General features: G+C 36.5%; 1 long non-coding RNA gene across 6 annotated transcripts; it reads left to right on the top strand.

The window, feature by feature from the left end:
* The first annotated feature begins 7,565 nt into the window (after positions 1 to 7,565).
* LOC126990475 (uncharacterized) lies at positions 7,566 to 16,197 on the top strand. 6 transcript variants are annotated; one of them, XR_007744395.1, is made up of 5 exons: positions 12,695 to 12,907; positions 13,569 to 13,632; positions 14,054 to 14,237; positions 15,463 to 15,596; positions 16,018 to 16,197. It is a non-coding gene; the product is annotated as an uncharacterized LOC126990475 (long non-coding RNA). The 6 variants fall into 6 exon arrangements; XR_007744390.1 differs by lacking the exons at positions 12,695 to 12,907; positions 14,054 to 14,237 and adding an exon at positions 7,566 to 7,877; XR_007744392.1 differs by having other exon boundaries at positions 12,695 to 13,632; positions 14,017 to 14,237.
* Positions 16,198 to 16,380: the final 183 nt, after the last annotated feature.

Here is a 16,380-nt window from a genome sequence, read left to right on the forward strand (position 1 = left end):
GTATTCTGTTGTATTCTCTTTTATTCTGTTGTATTCTGTTGTATTCTCTTTTATTCTGTTGTATTCTGTTGTATTCTCTTTTATTATGTTGTATTATGTTGTATTCTCTTTTATTCTGTTGTATTCTGTTGTATTCTTTTTTATTCTGTTGTATTCTGTTGTATTCTCTTTTATTCTGTTGTATTCTGTTGTATTCTCTTTTATTCTGTTGTATTCTGTTGTATTCTCTTTTATTCTGTTGTATTCTGTTGTATTCTCTTTTATTCTGTTGTATTCTGTTGTATTCTCTTTTATTCTGTTGTATTCTGTTGTATTCTCTTTTATTCTGTTGTATTCTGTTGTATTCTCTTTTATTCTGTTGTATTCTGTTGTATTCTCTTTTATTCTGTTGTATTCTGTTGTATTCTGTTGTATAATCTTTTATTCTCTTGTATTCTGTTGTATTCTGTTGTATTCTCTTTTATTCTGTTGTATTCTGTTCTATTCTCTTTTATTCTGTTGTATTCTGTTGTATTATCTTTTATTCTGTTGTATTCTGTTGTATTCTCTTTTATTCTGTTGTATTCTCTTGTATTCTGTTGTATTCTGTTGTATTCTGTTGTATTCTGTTGTATTCTCTTTTATTCTGTTGTATTCTCTTTTATTCTGTTGTATTCTGTTGTATTCTCTTTTATTCTGTTGTATTCTGTTGTATTCTCTTTTATTCTGTTGTATTCTGTTGTATTCTCTTTTATTCTGTTGTATTCTCTTTTATTCTGTTGTATTCTCTTTTATTCTGTTGTATTCTGTTGTATTCTCTTTTATTCTGTTGTATTCTGTTGTATTCTCTTTTATTCTGTTGTATTCTCTTTTATTCTGTTGTATTCTGTTGTATTCTCTTTTATTCTGTTGTATTCTGTTGTATTATCTTTTATTCTGTTGTATTATCTTTTATTCTGTTGTATTCTGTTGTATTCTCTTTTATTCTGTTGTATTCTGTTGTATTCTCTTTTATTCTCTTTTATTCTGTTGTATTCTCGTTTATTCTGTTGTATTCTGTTGTATTCTCTTTTATTCTGTTGTATTCTGTTGTATTCTCTTTTATTCTGTTGTATTCTGTTGTATTCTCTTTTATTCTGTTGTATTCTGTTGTATTCTCTTTTATTCTGTTGTATTCTGTTGTATTATCTTTTATTCTGTTGTATTCTGTTGTATTATCTTTTATTCTGTTGTATTCTCTTTTATTCTGTTGTATTCTTTTATTCTGTTGTATTCTGTTGTATTCTCTTTTATTCTGTTGTATTCTGTTGTATTCTCTTTTATTCTGTTGTATTCTGTTGTATTATCTTTTATTCTGTTGTATTCTGTTGTATTCTGTTGTATTCTCTTTTATTCTGTTGTATTCTGTTGTATTCTCTTTTATTCTGTTGTATTCTCTTTTATTCTGTTGTATTCTGTTGTATTCTCTTTTATTCTGTTGTATTCTCTTTTATTCTGTTGTATTCTCTTTTATTCTGTTGTATTCTGTTGTATTCTCTTTTATTCTGTTGTATTCTCTTTTATTCTGTTGTATTCTGTTGTATTCTCTTTTATTCTGTTGTATTCTGTTGTATTCTCTTTTATTCTGTTGTATTCTGTTGTATTATCTTTTATTCTGTTGTATTCTGTTGTATTCTCTTTTATTCTGTTGTATTCTGTTGTATTATCTTTTATTCTGTTGTATTCTGTTGTATTCTGTTGTATTATCTTTTATTCTGTTGTATTCTGTTGTATTCTCTTTTATTCTGTTGTATTCTGTTGTATTATCTTTTATTCTGTTGTATTCTGTTGTATTCTGTTGTATTATCTTTTATTCTGTTGTATTCTCTTTTATTCTGTTGTATTCTGTTGTATTCTCTTTTATTCTGTTGTATTCTCTTTTATTCTGTTGTATTCTGTTGTATTCTCTTTTATTCTGTTGTATTCTGTTGTATTCTCTTTTATTCTGTTGTATTCTCTTTTATTCTGTTGTATTCTGTTGTATTATCTTTTATTCTGTTGTATTATCTTTTATTCTGTTGTATTCTGTTGTATTATCTTTTATTCTGTTGTATTCTGTTGTATTATCTTTTATTCTGTTGTATTCTGTTGTATTCTCTTTTATTCTGTTGTATTCTGTTGTATTCTCTTTTATTCTGTTGTATTCTGTTGTATTCTCTTTTATTCTGTTGTATTCTGTTGTATTCTCTTTTATTCTGTTGTATTCTGTTGTATTCTGTTGTATTCTCTTTTATTCTGTTGTATTCTGTTGTATTCTCTTTTATTCTGTTGTATTCTCTTTTATTCTGTTGTATTCTGTTGTATTCTGTTGTATTCTGTTGTATTCTCTTTTATTCTGTTGTATTCTGTTGTATTCTCTTTTATTCTGTTGTATTCTGTTGTATTCTCTTTTATTCTGTTGTATTCTGTTGTATTCTCTTTAATTCTGTTGTATTCTGTTGTATTCTCTTTTATTCTGTTGTATTCTGTTGTATTATCTTTTATTCTGTTGTATTCTGTTGTATTCTCTTTTATTCTGTTGTATTCTGTTGTATTCTCTTTTATTCTGTTGTATTCTGTTGTATTCTCTTTAATTCTGTTGTATTCTGTTGTATTCTCTTTTATTCTGTTGTATTCTGTTGTATTCTCTTTATTCTGTTGTATTCTCTTTATTCTGTTGTATTCTGTTGTATTCTGTTGTATTCTCTTTTATTCTGTTGTATTATGTTGTATTCTCTTTATTCTGTTGTATTCTGTTGTATTATCTTTTATTCTGTTTTATTCTGTTGTATTCTCTTTTATTATGTTGTATTCTGTTGTATTATCTTTTATTCTGTTATATTCTCTTTTATTCTGTTGTATTCTGTTGTATTCTCTTTTATTCTGTTGTATTCTATTGTATTCTCTTTTATTCTGTTGTATTCTCTGTTTTATTCTGTTGTATTATTTTTTATTCTGTTGTATTCTGTTGTATTCTGTTTTATTCTCTTTTATTCTGTTGTATTCTCTTTTATTCTGTTGTATTCTGTTGTATTCTTTTATTCTGTTGTATTCTGTTGTATTCTTTTTATTCTGTTGTATTCTGTTGTATTATCTTTTATTCTGTTGTATTCTGTTGTATTCTCTTTTATTCTGTTGTATTCTGTTGTATTCTGTTGTATTCTGTTGTATTCTGTTGTATTCTCTTTTATTCTGTTGTATTCTGTTGTATTATCTTTTATTCTGTTGTATTCTGTTGTATTCTGTTGTATTCTCTTATTCTGTTGTATTCTCTTTTATTCTGTTGTATTCTGTTGTATTATCTTTTATTATGTTGTATTCTGTTCTATTCTCTTGTATTCTGTTGTATTCTTTTATTTTGTTGTATTCTCTTTTATTCTGTTGAATTCTGTTGTATTATCTTTTATTCTGTTGTATTCTGTTGTATTATCTTTTATTCTGTTGTATTCTGTTGTATTATCTTTTATTCTGTTTTATTCTGTTGTATTATGTTTTATTCTGTTTTATTCTGTTTTATTCTGTTGTATTCTCTTTTATTCTGTTGTATTCTGTTGTATTCTGTTGTATTATCTTTTATTCTGTTGTATTCTGTTGTATTCTCTTTTATTCTGTTGTATTCTGTTGTATTCTGTTGCATTCTGTTGTATTCTGTTGTATTCTCTATTATTCTGCTGTATTCTGTTGTATTCTCTTTTATTCTGTTGTATTCTGTTGTATTCTGTTGTATTCTCTTTTATTCTGTTGTATTCTGTTGTATTCTCTTTTATTCTGTTGTATTCTGTTGTATTCTCTTTTATTCTGTTGTATTCTGTTTTATTCTGTTGTATTCTGTTGTATTCTGTTTTATTCTGTTGTATTCTCTTTTATTCTGTTGTATTCTGTTGTATTCTCTTTTATTCTGTTGTATTCTGTTGTATTCTCTTTTATTCTGTTGTATTCTGTTGTATTCTCTTTTATTCTGTTGTATTCTGTTGTATTCTCTTTTATTCTGTTGTATTCTGTTGTATTCTCTTTTATTCTGTTGTATTCTCTTTTATTCTGTTGTATTCTGTTGTATTCTCTTTTATTCTGTTGTATTCTGTTGTATTCTCTTTTATTCTGTTGTATTCTGTTGTATTCTCTTTTATTCTGTTGTATTCTGTTGTATTCTGTTTTATTCTGTTGTATTCTGTTGTATTTTCTTTTATTCTGTTGTATTCTGTTGTATTATCTTTTATTCTGTTGTATTCTCTTTTATTCTGTTGTATTCTCTTTTATTCTGTTGTATTCTGTTGTATTCTCTTTTATTCTGTTGTATTCTGTTGTATTATCTGTTATTCTGTTGTATTCTGTTGTATTATCTTTTATTCTGTTGTATTCTGTTGTATTCTCTTTTATTCTGTTGTATTCTCTTTTATTCTGTTGTATTCTCTTTTATTCTGTTGTATTCTGTTGTATTCTCTTTTATTCTGTTGTATTCTGTTGTATTATCTTTTATTCTGTTGTATTCTGTTGTATTATCTTTTATTCTGTTGTATTCTGTTGTATTATCTTTTATTCTGTTGTATTCTGTTGTATTCTCTTTTATTCTGTTGTATTCTGTTGTATTCTCTTTTATTCTGTTGTATTCTGTTGTATTCTCTTTTATTCTGTTGTATTCTGTTGTATTCTCTTTTATTCTGTTGTATTCTCTTTTATTCTGTTGTATTCTGTTGTATTCTGTTGTATTCTCTTTTATTCTGTTGTATTCTGTTGTATTCTCTTTTATTCTGTTGTATTCTGTTGTATTATCTTTTATTCTGTTGTATTATCTTTTATTCTGTTGTATTCTGTTGTATTATCTTTTATTCTGTTGTATTCTGTTGTATTCTCTTTTATTCTGTTGTATTCTCTTTTATTCTGTTGTATTCTGTTGTATTCTCTTTTATTCTGTTGTATTCTGTTGTATTCTCTTTTATTCTGTTGTATTCTGTTGTATTCTCTTTTATTCTGTTGTATTCTGTTGTATTCTCTTTTATTCTGTTGTATTCTGTTGCATTCTCTTTTATTCTGTTGTATTCTGTTGTATTCTCTTTATTCTGTTGTATTCTCTTTTATTCTGTTGTATTCTGTTGTATTCTCTTTTATTCTGTTGTATTCTCTTTTATTCTGCTGTATTCTGTTGTATTCTGTTGTATTCTCTTTTATTCTGTTGTATTCTCTTTTATTCTGTTGTATTCTGTTGTATTCTCTTTTATTCTGTTGTATTCTGTTGTATTATCTTTTATTCTGTTGTATTCTGTTGTATTATCTTTTATTCTGTTGTATTCTGTTGTATTCTGTTGTATTATCTTTTATTCTGTTGTATTCTGTTGTATTCTGTTGTATTATCTTTTATTCTGTTGTATTCTGTTGTATTCTCTTTTATTCTGTTGTATTCTGTTGTATTCTGTTGTATTATCTTTTATTCTGTTGTATTCTGTATTCTGTTGTATTATCTTTTATTCTGTTGTATTCTGTTGTATTCTCTTTTATTCTGTTGTATTCTGTTGTATTCTCTTTTATTCTGTTGTATTCTGTTGTATTCTCTTTTATTCTGTTGTATTCTGTTGTATTCTCTTTTATTCTGTTGTATTCTGTTGTATTATCTTTTTTTCTGTTGTATTCTCTTTTATTCTGTTGTATTCTGTTGTATTATCTTTTATTCTGTTGTATTCTCTTTTATTCTGTTGTATTCTGTTGTATTCTCTTTGTTTTTCTGTTGTTTTCTTATGTTTTCTGTTGTTTTTCTTTTGCTTTCTGTTGTTTTTCTGTTGTTTTCTTTTGTTTTATGTTGTTTTTCTGTTATTTTCTGTTGTTTTTCTGTTTTTTTTGTTTTGTGTTGTTTTCCGTTTTTTTTCTGTTGTTTTTCTGTTGTTTTCCGTTATTTTTCTGTTGTTTTTCTGTTGTTTTCTAATCTTTTCTGTTGTTTTTCTGTTGTTTTCCGTTATTTTTCTGTTGTTTTTCTGTTGTTTTCCGTTATTTTTCTGTTGTTTTTCTGTTGTTTTCTAATGTTTTCTGTTGTTTTCTGTTCTTTTCTTTTGTTTTTCTGTTGTTTCCTGTTGTTTTTCTTTTGTTTCCTGTTGTTTTTCTGTTGTTTCCTGTTGTTTCTTGTTGTTTTTCTGTTGTTTCCCGTTGTTTTCTGTTGTTTTTTCTGTTGTTCTCTGTTGTTTCCTGTTGTTTTCTGTTCTATTCTGTTCTATTCTGTTGTATTTTAATGTATTCTGTTCTATTCCGTTGTTTTTCTGTTGTTTCCTGTTGTTTCTTGTTGTTTTTCTGTTGTTTCCTGTTTTTTCTGTTGTTTTCTGTTGTTTCCTGCTGTTTTCTGTTCTATTCTGTTGTATTCTGTTGTATTTTAATGTATTATGTTCTATTCCGTTGTTTTTTGTTGTATTCTGTTGTATTCTGTTGTATTTTAATGTATTATGTTCTATTCCGTTGTTTTTTGTTGTATTCTGTTGTATTCTGTTGTATTTTAATGTATTATGTTCTATTCCGTTGTTTTTTGTTGTATTCTGTTGTATTTTAATGTATTCTGTTGTCTATTCTGTTGTATTCCAGTGGTGTATCAGAATTGGTGTACGTTTAGAAATAAGGGACGTTTATGCATTTTTTTCATTGACTTGGAAAAAACACAAACGTTTGCTTAATTATGGACGAACGGCTTCGAGTTGCCTCGTGCAATATCAGGTAATGTGGCCAAATACTGACCACTGGGGGCGTGGACTATTACAACATAATTTAGAGGTGCCGGCAGGTGTGTGAGGTGCCAGGTCAGGTGTGCCAGCGTTAGTTACCCCGTTAGAGCGATTCTAACACCCGCGTCATCGGGGCCCGCCGGACCTGAGCCCAGCCCCGTACAGACAGTTTTTCTTACGTTGTGTCACTAATTGTCGTTTGCAAGAGTCGCCACAACGCCCCACGCATTCACTGTCGATGGGGAAAGGCTTTCCTACACTGGCGTTAGCGTAGATGATGTAATATTGCAGAAAACAAGCTCAAATGTTCTCGGCGGGCGGAGCGGGGCGGGGGCAGTTTGACATTCACCTCGTAACAAAATTTTCGTCTTCACGGCTAAAATACATCTTTCCTGCACTGGTCTCATATATCCACGTGTGCACGGGCGTGGAAGGCTGACGTGGGTGTACGGGCGTGATCTTAAGTGTCTTCCTTTTTGAGAAAATAAGGATATATATTTTTCGTGGCGGGCTGGGACAGTAACCTACCCCGTAACATATTTTTTCTTTTCACGGCTAAAATACATCTTTCCTGCACTAATCTCATGTATCCACGTATGCACGGGCGTGGAAGGCTGTCGGGAATTGAACTCGGGCTCTCTCGTTGGTGCGCGGCGTGGGCCACCCCCTGCACCACGAAGCCCCCTGCTGGGTTGGGAGGGGGGGGGGGCGGTTAGTTTGCATATGTGGACATTTTTTGTGGTGTGTAGTGGGCTTGTGTAATAGTGGTTTAGGTCTGGTAATTCCTTGTATTTTACAGAAACCACTACATGCCGGAGATGACCTGACCTGCCCCTGCCCCACCTTCCTGGCCTGCCTGCCCCTGGCATACATTGGTAAGAAATGCCTGCTGTTAATGGATATTCCAGTCCATAGCTATGTGGGGTGTGTTGTTATAAATACCCTTGACTTGCATCCCTGTACTGTAAGATTCAAAACAATTCTAACCTAACCTTGGGAGTAGGAGTTAGGTAGCATATTAGCTTTGCATACCAATTTTGAGACACTGACTGTTCATTTCTGATAAATATATGATGCCTGCTATTATTTATAAGGTTATAGTTTCCAGAAACCCCTAAATGACCGACTCTTCCATGCCTGAGATGACCCGCCCTGCCCTGCGTCATGACCTCCCGGCATACATTGGTAAGAAATGCATACCACTGTTGATGGTTACACAAGCCCATAGCTGTGTGAGGGTGATTTTTCTTTTTTCTTGCTTAGAGGGACCATTACGAAACATGATCCCTCGCTGCTACCGCCGGGTCAATAAAAAAAGAAAACTAACCTAATCTAACCCTGTCTGAGAATTTACTCTGAAAATTTCTCGTATTCCATTTGTACCTTGATTCCTTGGTACTACTTATTTCTGCTTTGGTCAGTATATGATGCTCTTTATTATGGGGATGCTGCTATTTTACAGAAACCGTGCGCTGAATGGGTGACTTTTCAATGCTGGAGGTCCACTCCTGACCCCCTGCCCTGCCCCTGCCTCGCATGTCACGACCTGCCCCTGCGTCAGTTGATAAGTAATGCATAGTACTGATAATGGTTATCCAGCACACAGCTAGGTGGGCATTATTGTTGTCATATATATTACCTATGAGCTGGTTCTGTTTAAAGCAAGAATTATTACCTCATAAAACCTAACGTGCCGCTGATGCAATACATTGTCCGAGGTGTGATCGGATCGCTAGGAAGTTTAGTGTTATTTAATTCTAACCTAACCTAATGAACAAGACCTAACATGACACCTGACTGACCTGTGTCTCTGCCAGAATACAATGGCTGTTATAAAACTTTTCGGGTTTTTTTCAGAAGTTTTCAATATTCTGTAAGCTGTTAGTTAGTATTAATGAAATGCCAGAATTTTCTATTCACAACACTCCCACGACAAACCGCGTGTAACGAAACACACGAGAAATTAATCCAGACAAGGAAAGGTTTGCCGGCGCTGGGATCGAACCCGCGACCAGCGTAACGGGAGAGCTACCTTTACCAGTCGGCCAAAGAGGTACCCCCCTGGCTAAGTGGGTTATGCGAGGCTCGCCCATCAGGCAAGTCGTGTCACTACATTAAGATACTAACATAATGTATTAAACCTCCTGTGAAACGTCGCTAATATGTATATTGTATACCCTTACCACCGTCAGGGTACGTGTCAGGGAGGGATTTTTAAGTGTCTTCCACCAAATTGTCTGAGGTGGTGGGCACTTTTTTCCTTATATATATGATGAGTGTATTTACTCATGAGAATATTGTTTACATGAGTTAGTTTACTTTTTACAACTCTTAAGCTGAATTACAATTATTAGATTTAAAACCTCAATTCCACCAACAGTTATAAATACTGTTAATCTTATAGCTCAGTTCAAATTACAGCTACTCTTCCTCGCACTCGGTCTCCTCACTTTGCGCGGTGCCAGCCGCACGAGCAGCCACCCTCCACCACCTGTGGTGTCGCGACGGGCGGCCTCGTGAGCACAACACATGGCCCTCAGGGCGTCGACACTGCCGATTGAGTCACACGCCTGGTACACTTGTTGCCTCAGTGTCACGTCAGCAGCAGTATGGGGCGGAGGCCGATGCACAACTGCAGTACTGCTGGAGGATGACGAATCCGATGCCCTCTCGGCTCCAGTCGGTGATGGCAGCGGTGGGGCGGGTTTTATCGTAATACGTCAGACCGTCCTTGGCCAGCTGGCATATAGTGTCCTGGGCTTGGCGGAATTTCTACTGAAGCTGGTCGTCCCAGTACACGTGTCTTCCGGTTGGTTTCTTCAGTAACTCCCGGAAGGCGTTCATGATCGGCGCGGTGGCGAGGAAGGGGGCGAGCTGGTTTATGAAGCCATACCACGATCTGATGTCCGTGATGGATGGCTTGCCCGGCATGTGGAAGCCCCTGACGTGGGCGTACGGGCGTGATCTTAAGTGTCTTCCTTTGTGAGAAAATAAGGATATATATTTTTCATGGCGGGCTTGGGGCAGATACTTAGCCCGTAACATAGTTTTCGTTTTCACGGCTAAAATAGATCTTTCCTGCACTAGTCTCATGTACCCACTGGTGCACGGGCGTGGAAGGCTAATGGGAGTAGGTGGAATTCGTAATTAGGTCATGTTCGATGTCGAAGAATGGGTAAATGGGGTCAGTAAATTGCGTGGTGATAATTACAGGGGCCGACGGCTACCGGCCATGGAGGGGGGGCTAATGGGTGTAGGTGAAACTCGAAAATGGATCATGTGAGGTGTCAAATACTGGAATAATGGGGTCAGTAAATTGCGTGGTGATAATTAAAGGGGGCGGGGGTTAATGGTAATTGGGGCTAATGTGAGTAGGTGAAACTCGAAAATAGGTCATGTGAGGTGTCAAATACTGGGTAAATGGGGTCAGTAAATTGCGTGGTGATAATCAGAGGGCGGGGTGAATGGTAATGGGGGTGCCATTGGGTGTAGATGGAATTCGTAATTTGGTCATGTTCGGTGTCGAATAATGGGTAAATGGGGTCAGTAAATTGCGTGGTGATAATTAAAGGGGCGGGGTTAATGGTAATGGGGGGCTCATTGGGAGTAGGTGGAATTCGTAATTTGGTCATGTTCGGTGTCGAATAATGGGTAAATGGGGTCAGTAAATTGCGTGGTGATAATTAAAGGGGTGGGGCTAATGTTAATGGAGGGGGCTAATGGAGTACGTGAAACTCGAAAATGGGTCATGGAGGTGTCAAATACTGGGTTAATGGGGTCAGTAAATTGCATGGTGATAATCAGAGGGGCAGGGTTGATAGTAATGGAGGGGGCTAATGGGAGTAGGTGGAATTCGCAATTTGGTCATGTTCGGTGTCGAATAATGGGTAGATGGGGACAGTAAATTGCGTGGTGATAATTAAAGTTGGCGGGGGTTAATGGTAATGGGGGGGCTAATGGGAGTATGTGGGATTCATAATTACGTCATGTTCGGTGTCGAGTAATGGGTAAATGGGGTCAGTAAATTGCGTGGTGATAATTAAAGGGTGCGGGGATTTATGGTAATGGAGGGGGGCCCAATGGGTGCAAGTGAAACTCGAAAATAGGTCATGTTCGGTGTCGAATGATGGGTAAATGGGGTCAGTAAATTGCGTGGTGATAATTAAAAAAGGCGGGGGTTAATGGTAATGGGGGGGGGGGCCATTGGGAGTAGGTGGAAATCGTAATTAGGTCATGTTCGGTGGCGAATAAGGGGTAAATAGGGTCAGTAAATTGCGTACTGATAATTAAAAGGGGCGGGGGTTAACGGTAATGGGAGGGGGCTAATGGGAGTAGGTGTAATTCGTAATTACCACGGCCTGATCATGTGCTAGACTCATGATATGTATTCACCAAGGCCTGATCATGTACTAGACTCGTGATATGGATTCACCATGGCCCGATCATGTGCTAGACTCGTGGTATGAGTTCACCATGGCCTGATCATGTGCTGGACTCTTTTATTCTGTTGTATTCTGTTGTATTCTCTTTTATTCTGTTGTATTCTGTTGTATTCTCTTTTATTCTGTTGTATTCTGTTGTATTCTGTTGTATTATCTTTTATTCTGTTGTATTCTGTTGTATTCTGTTGTATTATCTTTTATTCTGTTGTATTCTGTTGTATTCTCTTTTATTCTGTTGTATTCTGTTGTATTATCTTTTATTCTGTTGTATTCTGTTGTATTATCTTTTATTCTGTTGTATTCTGTTGTATTCTCTTTTTTTCTGTTGTATTCTGTTGTATTCTCTTTTATTCTGTTGTATTCTGTTGTATTCTCTTTTATTCTGTTGTATTCTGTTGTATTCTGTTGTATTCTCTTTTATTCTGTTGTATTCTGTTGTATTATCTTTTATTCTGTTGTATTCTCTTTTATTCTGTTGTATTCTGTTGTATTATCTTTTATTCTGTTGTATTCTCTTTTATTCTGTTGTATTCTGTTGTATTCTCTTTGTTTTTCTGTTGTTTTCTTATGTTTTCTGTTGTTTTTCTTTTGCTTTCTGTTGTTTTTCTGTTGTTTTCTTTTGTTTTATGTTGTTTTTCTGTTATTTTCTGTTGTTTTCGGTTGTTTTTTGTTTTCTTTTGTTTTCTGTTGTTTTTCTTTTGCTTTCTGTTGTTTTCCGTTATTTTTCTGTTGTTTTTCTGTTGTTTTCTAATCTTTTCTGTTGTTTTTCTGTTGTTTTCCTTTATTTTTCTGTTGTTTTTCTGTTGTTTTTTGTTATTTTTCTGTTGTTTTTCTGTTGTTTTCTGTTGTTTTTCTGTTGTTTTCTGTTCTTTTCTTTTGTTTTTCTGTTGTTTCCTGTTGTTTTTCTTTTGTTTCCTGTTGTTTTTCTGTTGTTTCCTGTTGTTTCTTGTTGTTTTTCTGTTGTTTCCCGTTGTTTTCTGTTGTTTTTTCTGTTGTTCTCTGTTGTTTCCTGTTGTTTTCTGTTCTATTCTGTTGTATTTTAATGTATTCTGTTCTATTCCGTTGTTTTTCTGTTGTTTCCTGTTGTTTCTTGTTGTTTTTCTGTTGTTTCCCGTTGTTTTCTGTTGTTTCCTGCTGTTTTCTGTTCTATTCTGTTGTATTCTGTTGTATTTTAATGTATTATGTTCTATTCCGTTGTTTTTTGTTGTATTCTGTTGTATTTTAATGTATTATGTTCTATTCCGTTGTTTTTTGTTGTATTCTGTTGTATTTTAATGTATTATGTTCTATTCCGTTGTTTTTTGTTGTATTCTGTTGTATTTTAATGTATTCTGTTGTCTATTCTGTTGTATTCCAGTGGTGTATCAGAATTGGTGTACGTTTAGAAATAAGGGACGTTTATGCATTTTTTCATTGACTTGGACAAAACACACACGTTTGCTTAATTATGGACGAACGGCTGCGAGTTGCCTCGTGCAATATCAGGTAATGTGGCTAAATACTGACCACTGGGGGCGTGGACTATTACAACATAATTTAGAGGTGTGCCGGCAGGTGTGAGGTGCCAGGTCAGGTGTGCCAGCGTTAGTTACCCCGTTAGGAGCGATTCTAACACCCGCGTCATCGGGGGCCGCCGGAACTGAGCCCAGCCCCGTACAGACAGTTTTTCTTACGCTGTGTCACTAATTATCGTTTGCAAGAGTCGCCACAACGCCCCACGCATTCACTGTCGATGGGGAAAGGCTTTCCTACACTGGCGTTAGCGTAGATGATGTAATATTGCAGAAAACAAGCTCAAATGTTCTCGGCGGGCGGGGCGGGGCGGGGCGGGGCAGTTTGACATTCACCTCGTAACAAAATTTTCGTCTTCACGGCTAAAATACATCTTTCCTGCACTACTCTCATATATCCACGTGTGCACGGGCGTGGAAGGCTGTCGTGGGCGTACAGGCGTGATCTTAAGTGTCTTCCTTTTTGAGAAAATAAGGATATATATTTTTCGTGGCGGGCTGGGACAGTAACCTAGCCCGTAACATATTTTTTCTTTTTCACGGCTAAAATACATCTTTCCTGCACTAATCTCATATATCCACGTGTGCACGGGCGTGGAAGGCTGTCGTGGGAATCAAACTCGGGCTCTCTCATTTGTGAGCTGAGTGTGCTAATCACTGCACCACGAAGCCCCCTGCTGGGTTGGGTGAGGGGGGGGGCGGTTAGTTTGCATATGTGGACATTTTTTGTGGTGTGTAGTGGGCTGGTGTAATAGTGGTTACCACTTGAGCCAGCTAAACGTAATATATGGAGGAGAAAAGAGAATAAATGAACCCCTGGACATACCCACAACTCCTGTGAAAGCCTTGTCAAATATGTGTAGGCCTACTTGTGTGCCAACATATGTAAGAGCATGGGCCTAACTTTTCTTCTTCCTCCTCAGGTTTTGGGCGCCCAGCCGTACACGTGAACTAACAGTCTTGGCTTCAGGGCAGGTCGCTAAAATGGTATGTGTGTGTGTGTGTGTGTGTGTGTGTGTGTGTGTGTGTGTGTGTCACGAAGGTTTTCATCATTAATATAAAAGCTTGTTGTTGGGGTGAGAGGTGGAGTCAGAGGTCAGCGATGAATAGATACGTTTATTGGGGGAGTGAGAAAAGACTCCCGCCGTGAGGGGCGGCCGGGCTAACTGAGTCTTTCGCACTAATTAATTTTTTTCTTGGTAGATGGTGCCTTGCGCTAATTGCGGTTCACTCTAATTGATCTCGCGCTAACAGGCTTTCGTGCTAATTAATTTTTTTCTCGTTAGATGGTGGCTCGCGCTAATTGCGGTTCGCTCTAAATGATCTCGCGCTAACTGAGTCTTTCGCGCTAATTAATTTTTTTCTTGGTAGATGGTGGCTCGCGCTAATTGCAGTTCACTCTAATTAGCCTGTGGTACCCCGCTGACAACTTCCGATGACTGAGAAACTGCACCATCAGCCGCTACACATTGAGTCCTGCCAGTGAGAAATGAGTGCAGCCACATCCCGAGTGTTCCCGTAATGGCCGTTTGTCTGGCCTTGTGTAACAAAATGCCATGGTCTACCATGTCGAAAGCTTTCACAAAATCAAGGTAGACCACATCGACATCTGCATTATGTTCAAGCTTACCTACGATTGAGTCATACTGGGCCAAAAGCTGTGAGAGGCACGAGCGCCCAGTACGAAAGCCATGTTGGTCCGGGTTCATTCTGTTATTGCTTTCTAGATATGCAGACATGTTTTTAACCATAATTCTCTCTAGAACTTTAATAATATGGGAGGTTAAGGCAACTGGTCGATAGTTTTTTGCCTCTGCTCTTGACCCTCCCTTGTATATTGGTGTAATGAATGCACTTTTTAGCTTTTCTGGTATTATGCCAGAATCTAGAGAGTTTCTATAAAAATTTAACACTCAGCTCTTCAGCACATTTTTTAAGAAGTACTGCAGGGAATTGATCGGGGCCAGCTGCCGAATTAGTGGCCACCCCTTTAATTGCTTGCTGTGTGTCGTCGTTGTTTAAGCTTATGTCCGTCAGGTGTGATATTTGATCAGTTCCTTGGTTGAAAAAGTCCATAGGTAGGTTGACAATTTTGTCTTCCATGGGTTTGCTGAAGACGCTTTTGTACTGAATCAGTAGTGCTTCAGCGACATCCTGGGCTTTGTTTATGGGTTGGCCGTGTACGTCAGTCAGTGGGCCAACACTCGCTCTCACTACGGATTTGTTAGCAGCATATTTGTAAAAGTATTTGGGGTTGGTTTTGATGCATGACGCGGCTTGTATTTCTTTCCGGTCATTCTCTGATTCAACTGATCTTTTAAGTTTTTCTTCTATAACGACAATTTAGTTTTCGAGTTGGGTCAGCATTTTGGTGTAGTTGGTATTACTGAGTTTCTTCCTTAGTTTTGTTCTTTTTCTCATTAGTACTTTTCGGTCTCTTGGTATGTTACCATTGAAAGGAGAGGTCTTTTTAGACGGCCTCCTCAGTGGTACATTGATATTTTCAAGCATGTGTTAATGATTGTATCATATTGGGCCTCAGGGTCACAGTCCCTCATGAGTAGATCCCAGTTTAGCTCACCCAGGTCTTTCTTTATACTGTCCCAGCAGACTGACTCGCTTAGGAAGTTGAGTTGGTTAAAATTATTAAAATTATGAGCCTGCTCCACTTCACTGGACAGTCTAAGATGTGTATTTGTAGGTAGGTTGGTAGTCACGGTGATGATGTTATGGTCAGAGAGATTAGTTTTATTCACCCTAATATAATATCATCATTATTTATCATAACGATGTCTAGTATGTTCTTACCTCTTGTAGGAGTGTCGATGATTTGATTGAGGCAGTATTCCTTGGCAAAGTGCATGACAGCTTTTGCCTGGGTCCTCATGTCTTCCGCTCCTCCATACACACACTCCAAATTCCAGTCTGTTAGCGGAAAGTTTAAGTCTCCAGTAAGTATAAGGGTGGGCATGGGCAGTGGTAGCCAGCCAATGATATCTTTTATCTTTGTTAGTTGCGTCATAAATTTCTCTGTTGGGCATGCTGCTGGTCTGTATATATACCCAGTCAATGTCTTGAATGCATAGTACCAGTGATTCTGTGTACATATTTGATTCCTGGAAAAGTACTTTTGTTCTAGCTGCAAAATGGCTAAGTGATGACCCCGCCTTTTGTCCGTTGAATTGGTCGGTCCGTCCTGTGTGGTACAAAGTGTGGTATTTTTATTTCTGCTCTTCTAATCTCCTCTGTTAAGTGTGTTTCTGTGAGAGAGATTATTAAGGCATTTTCAGTTTGTGCCATTTCTGTGAGCAGACCATTAATTTCACATCAACCGGTTGATTTATTTATCTCTTATCTAATCACCCCCCCCAGAGGCAGTGCCAGTGTTTGGAGTGCCACTGTGCCTGGCCGTCCAGCGCTGCCCGGCACACGATGGCATCCAGCTGCCCACCATTGTCAGGGAGTGCATTGACCAGATAGAGGAGCGGGGTGAGTGTTATTATTGTTATTATTATTATTATTATTATTATTATTATTATTATTATTGTTATTATTATTAGTGCATTATTACATTATCTGGGCCTGAGAACACACACACACACACACACACACACACACACACAGCGCTCATGTGTGAAGATTATTAGAGAAGTGATTCCTGGCAGCAAGAACACATCAAAGACTACAATGAAGTGACAGCGTGTCATTTTGATACTGTTTTTGCTCAAGTGGGTA

Source organism: Eriocheir sinensis, unplaced genomic scaffold (assembly GCF_024679095.1).
Source record: "Eriocheir sinensis breed Jianghai 21 unplaced genomic scaffold, ASM2467909v1 Scaffold1687, whole genome shotgun sequence".
NCBI classification, from domain to species: domain Eukaryota; kingdom Metazoa; phylum Arthropoda; class Malacostraca; order Decapoda; family Varunidae; genus Eriocheir; species Eriocheir sinensis.